General features: G+C 36.1%; 1 non-coding gene across 1 annotated transcript; it reads left to right on the top strand.

Moving 5' to 3' along the window:
• The first annotated feature begins 1,098 nt into the window (after positions 1-1,098).
• LOC131837419 (U6 spliceosomal RNA) lies at positions 1,099-1,205 on the top strand. Its single transcript, XR_009356031.1, has one exon. It is a non-coding gene; the product is annotated as a U6 spliceosomal RNA (small nuclear RNA).
• The last annotated feature ends 5,123 nt before the right edge of the window (positions 1,206-6,328 follow it).

Consider the following 6,328-nt stretch of genomic DNA (forward strand, 5'->3'; position numbering starts at 1 on the left):
TTCTTCCATTCTGTGGATTGTGTTTTCATTCTCTCTCTCTCTCTCTCTCTTTCTTTTTTTTTTTTTTTTTTTGGCAATGCAGAAACTTTAGTTTGATGTAATACCATTTATTTATTTTTGATTTTTTTGCTTGTGTTTTTGGTCTGGTATCCAAAAAACTATTGGCAAGACCTATGTAAAGGAGAATTTTTCCTATGTTTTCCTTTAGGAAATTTAGTTTCATGCATCACATTTAAGTCTTTAATCTATTTCAAGTTAAGATTTATGAGTGATATAAGGTTCCAGTTTCATACTCTTTTATGTGACTATTCAGTTTTAAATATCATTTATTGAACAGACTATCTTTACCCATTACATAAGTTGGCCCCTGTCAAATATTAGGTGACTGTATGAAAGGATTTATTTCTGGACACTCAATTCTGTTCTACTTGTTTATTGGTCTGTTTTTATACCAGTATACTTTATTGTTTTGAGCAAGAGGGCTTTGTAGTATAGTTTCAAATCAAGAAGTGTAATTTCTCTTCTTCATTCTTTCTCAGAACTGCTTTGATTATTTGTTGTCTTTTATGGTCTCATATAAATTTTAGGATTCTTTACTTACTTCTATAAAAAATAATATTGGATTTTTTTTAAAAAGATTATTTATTTATTTATTTGACAGAGAGAGAGATGACAAGCAGGCAGAGAGGCAGGCAGAGAGAGAGGAGGAAGCAGGCTCCCTGCTGAGCAGAGAGCCTGATGCAGGGCTCGATCCCAGGACCTTAGGATCATGACCTGAGTTGAAGGCAGCGGCTAACCCACTGAGCCACTCAGGCGCCCCTAACATTGGATTTTTGATAGGAATTGAATTTACAGATGGTTTTCGGTAGTATGGACATTTTAACAATGTTAATTCTTACCATTCATAAATATGGGCTATCTTTCCATTTGTGTCTCATTCAATTTCTTTATCAATGTCATAGTTTATGGGGTACAGATCTTTCATCTTTTTAGTTAAATCTTTTCCTAAGTATTTTATTATTTTTGATGCTATTGTGAATTAGATTGTTTTGTTTTTTCAGATAGTTCATCATTAGTGTGTTAAAATGCTCCTGTCTTGTGCTTACTTTGGGAGCACATATACTAAAGTTGGAATGATGCAGAGAAGATTAGCGTGATCACTGAACAAAGATGACATGAAAAACTGGGAAGCATTCCATATTAAAAACAAAACAAAACAAAACAAAATTCTTGTCTTTTATATATTGATCTTGTATTTGGCAGCTTTACTAAATTTGTTTATTCAATTTTTTTGTGAGGTTTTTAGGATTTTTTTAAAAAAAAGAAAATTTTACTTCTTCCTTTTTTTTGGAGTCTTTTATTTCTTTGTGCTCCTGGTTTTTCTGGCTAGGACATCCAGTACTATGTCAAATGAGAGTAATGAAAGTGGACACACTTGTCTTGTTTCTGATCTTTAAGGGGAAAACTTTCAAACTTTTTTGATTGAATATGAGATTAGCTCTGGGCTTGCAATATGTGTTTTTTTAATGGATTTTTAAAATTATTTTTTAATTTTTTTATAAACTCATAATGTGTTTTTATCCCTAGGGGTACAGGTCTAAGAATCACCAGGTTTACACATTTCACAGCACTCACTATAGCACATACCTTCCCCAATGTCCATACCCCCACCATCCTCTCCCAACACACCTCCCCCCAGCAACCCTCAGTCTGTTTTGTGAGATTCAGTCTTTTATGGTTTGTCTCCCTCCCAATCCCATCTTCTTTTATTTTTCTTTTCGTACCCACCAAACTGCCTATGTTGCATCTCCACTTCATCATATCAGGGAGATCGTATGATAGTTGTCTTTCTCAGATTGATTTATTTCGCCAAGCATAATACCCTCTAGTTCCATCCACGTCATCACAAATAGCAGGATTTCATTTATTTTGATGGCTGCATAGTAGTCCATTGTACATATATTCCACATCTTATTTATTGATTCATCTGTTGAAGGAAATTTAGGTTCTTTCCATAGTTTAACTATTGTGGACATTGCTACTATAAACATTTGGGTGCATGTGCAACTTCAGAATGCCACGTTTGTATAATTAGGGTATATACCCAATAATACAATCACTGGGTCATAGGGTAGTTCTATTTTCAGCTTTTTGAGGAACCTCCATGCTGTTTTCCAGAGTGGTTGCACCAGCTTGCATTCCCACGTACAGTGTAGGAGGGTTCCCCTTTCTCCACATCCTCGCCAGCATCTGTCATTGACTGACTTGTTCATTTTAGCCATTCTGAAAGGTGTGAGGTGGTATCTCATTCTGGTTTTGATTTGTATTTCCCTGATGCCGAGTGATGTGGAGCATTTTTTCATGCGTCTGTTGGCCATTTGGATGTATTCTTTGCAGAAATGTCTGTTCATGTCCTCTGCCCATTTCTTCATTGGATTATTTGTTCTTAGCGTGTTGAGTTTGATAAGCTCTTTACAGATTTGGACACTGGCCCTTTATCTGGTATGTCATTTGCAAATATCTTCTCCCATTCTGACAGTTATCTTTTGGCTTTGTTAACTGTTTCCTTTGCCGTGCAAAAGCTTTTTGATCTGATGAAATCCCAATAGTTCATTTTTGCCCTTGCTTTCCTTGCCTTTGGCGATGTTCCTAGGAAGAAGTTGCTGCTGCTGAGGTCAAAGAGGTTGCTACCTGTTCTCTCCTCAAGGATTTTGATGGATTCCTTTCTCACATTATGCTTCTTCATCCATTTCCAGTCTATTTTCATGTATGGCGTAAGGAAATGGTCCAATTTCATTTTTCTGCATGTGGCTGTTCAATTTCCCCAACACCATTTGTTGAAGAGGCTGTCTTTTTTCCATAGGACATTCCTTCCTGCTCTGTTGAAGATTAGTTGACCATAGAGTTGAGGGTGTATTTCTGGGCTCTCTATTCTGTTCCATTGATCTATGTCTGTTTTTGTGACAGTTCCCTACTATCTTGATGATAACTTTGTAATAGCGCTTGAAGTCTGAAATTGTGATGCCAACAACTTTGGCTTTCTTTTTAAATATTCCTCTGGCTATTCGAGGTCTTTTCTGGTTCCATATAAATTTTAGGATTATTTGTCCCATTTCTTTGAAAAAAATGGATGGGATTTTGACAGGGATTGCATTAAATGTGTAGATTGCTTTAGGTAGCATAGACATTTTCACAATATTTGTTCTTCCAATACAGGAGCATGGAACATTTTTCCATTTCTTTGTGTCTTCTTCAATTTCTTTCATGAGTACTTTAGAGTTTTCTGCGTATAGATTCTTTGTCTCTTTGGTTAGGTTTATTCCTAGGTATCTTAGGGTTTTGGGTGCAATTGTAAATGGGATTCACTCCTTAATTTCTATTTCTTCTGTCTTGTTGGTATAAAAAAAAATGCAACCAATTTATGTGCATTGATTTTATATCCTGACACTTTACAGAATTCCTATACAAGTTAGAACAGATTTGGAGTGGAGTCCTTTAAGTTTTCCACATACAGTATCATATCATCTGCAAACAGTGATAGTTTGACTTCTCTTTTGCCAATTTGGCAAAATTTGGGTGCCTTTAATTTCTTTTTGTTGTCTGATTGCTGAGGCTAGGACTTCTAGTACGATGTTGAATAGCAGTGTCATGATAACGGACATTCCTGCCGTGTTCCTGACCTTAGCGGGAAAGTATTCCGTTTTTCTCCATTGAGAATGGTATTTGCAGTGGGTTTTTCATAGATGGCTTTGATAATATTGATAATATGTGCCCTCTATCCCTACACTTTGAAGAGTTTTAATCAGGAAGGGATACTGCAATTTGTCAAATGCTTTTTCAGCATCTATGGAGAGTATCATATGGTTCTTGTTCTTTCTTTTATTAATGTGTTGTATCACATTGATTCATTTGCAGATGTTGAACCAACCTTGTAGCCCTGGAATAAATCCCACTTGGTCGTGGTGAATAATCCTTTTAATGTACTGTTGAATCCTATTGGCTAGTATTTTGGTGAGAATTTTCGCACCTGTGTTCATCAAGGATATTGGTCTGTAGTACTCTTTTTTGATGGGCTCCTTGTCTGTTTTTGGGATCAAGGTGATGATGGCCTCGTAAAATGAGTTTGGAATTTTTCCTACCATTTCTATTTTTTTGCAACAGTTTCAGGAGAATAGGAATTAATTCTTCTTTAAATGTTTGGTAGAATTCCCCACGGAAGCCATCTGGCCTGGGGCTTTCGTTTGTTTGGAGATTTTTTATGACTGTTTCAATCTCCGTACTGGTTATGGGTCTGTTCAGGTTTTCTATTTCTTCCTGGTTCAGTTCTGGTAGTTTATATGTCTCTAGGAATGTATCCATTTCTTCCAGATTGTTGAATTGGTTGGCGTAGAGTTGCTCATAGTATGTTCTTATAATTGTTTGTATTTCTTTGGTGTTGGTTGTGATCTTTCCTCTTTCATTCATGATTTTATTTATTTGTGTCCTTTCTCTTTTCTTTTTGATAAGTCTGGAAAGGGGTTTATCAATCTTATTAATTCTTTCAAAGAACCAGCTCCTAGTTTCGTTGATTTGTTCTATTGTTTTTTTTTTTGTTGTTGTTGGTTTTGTGTTTTTTGTTTGTTTGTTTGTTTCTATTTCATTGATTTCTGCTCTGATCTTTATTATTCCTCTTCTCCTGCTGGGTTTAGGCTTTCTTTGTTGTTCTTTCTCCAACTCCTTTAGGTGTAGGGTTATGTTGTGTATTTGAGATCTTTCTTGTTTCTTGAGAAAGGCTCATACAGCTTTATATATTCCTCTCAGGACTGCCTTTGCTGTATCCCACAGATTTTGAACACTTTTGTTTTCATTATCATTTGTTTCCATGAATTTTTTCAGTTCTTCTTTAATTTCCTGGTTGACCAATTCATTTTTTAGAAGGATGCTGTTTAGTCTCCATGTATTTGTGTTCTTTCCAAGTTTCTTCTTGTGATTGAGTTCTAGTTTCAGAGCATTGTGGTCTGAGAATATGCAGGGGATGATCCCAATCTTTTGATAATGGTTGAGATCTGATTTATGACCCAGGATGTGGTCTATTCTGGAGAATGTTCCATGTGCAGTAGAGAAGAATGTGTATTCTGTTATTTTGGGATGGAATGTGTTGAATATACCTGTGATGTCCATCTTGTCCAGTGTGTCATTTAAGGCCTTTTTCCTTGTGGATCTGTTGCTTGGATGATCTGTCCATTTCAATGAGGAGAGTGTTAAATTCCCCTACTATTATTTTATTATTGTCAATGTATTTCTTTGATTTTGTTATTAATTGGTTTATATAGTTGGCTGCTCCCATGTTAAGGACATAGATATTTAAAATTGTGGGTCCTCTTGTTAGACAGACTCTTTGAGTATGATATAGTGTCCTTCGTCATTTCTTATTATAGTCTTTGGCTTAAAATCTAATTGATCTGATATAAGGATTGCCACCCCAGCTTTCTTCTGATGTCCATTAGCATGGTAAATTGTTTTCCACCCCCTCTCTTTAAATCTGGGGGTGTCTTCGGGTCTATGATGAGTTTCTTGGGCAGCATATTGACGGGTTTTGCTTTTTATCCATTGTGATACCCTGTGTCTTTTGATTGGTGCATTTAGGCCATTTACATTCAGGGTAACTATTGAGAGATATGAATTTAGTGGCATTGTATTGCCTATAATGTGACTGTTACTGTATATTGTTTCTGTTCCTTTCCGATCTACTACTTTTAGGCTCTCTCTTTGCTTAGAGGACCCCTTTCAATATTTCCTGGAGAGTTGGTTTGGTATTTGCAAATTCTTTCAGCTTTTGTTTGTCCTGGTAGCTTTTTAATCTCTCCTTCTATTTTCAATGATAGCCTAGCTTGATATAGTATTCTTGGCTGCATGTTTTTCTCATTTAACACTCTGAATATATCATGCCAGTTCTTTCTGGCCTGCCAGGTCTCTGAGGATAAGTCTGCTGCCAATCAAATGTTTTTACTCTTGTACAATACAGACTTCTTTCCCCAGGGTGCTTTCAGGATTTTCCCTTTGTCGTTAACAGTTGTAAATTTTACTATCAGGTTACGGGGTGTGGACCTATTTTTATTGATTTTGAGGGTCATTCTTTGCATCTCCTGGATTTTGATGTTTGTTCCCTTTGCCGTATTAGGGAAATTCTCTACAAAAATTCTCTCCAATATACCTTCTGCTCCTCTCTTTCTTTCTTCTGCTTCTGGGATCCCAATTATTCTAATGTTGTGTCATCTTATGGTTTCACTTATCTCTCAAATTCTCTCCTCGTGGTCCAGTATTTGTTTGTCTCTCTTTTCCTCATCTT

This window comes from Mustela lutreola, chromosome 7 (genome assembly GCF_030435805.1).
Source record: "Mustela lutreola isolate mMusLut2 chromosome 7, mMusLut2.pri, whole genome shotgun sequence".
NCBI classification, from domain to species: Eukaryota; Metazoa; Chordata; class Mammalia; order Carnivora; family Mustelidae; genus Mustela; species Mustela lutreola.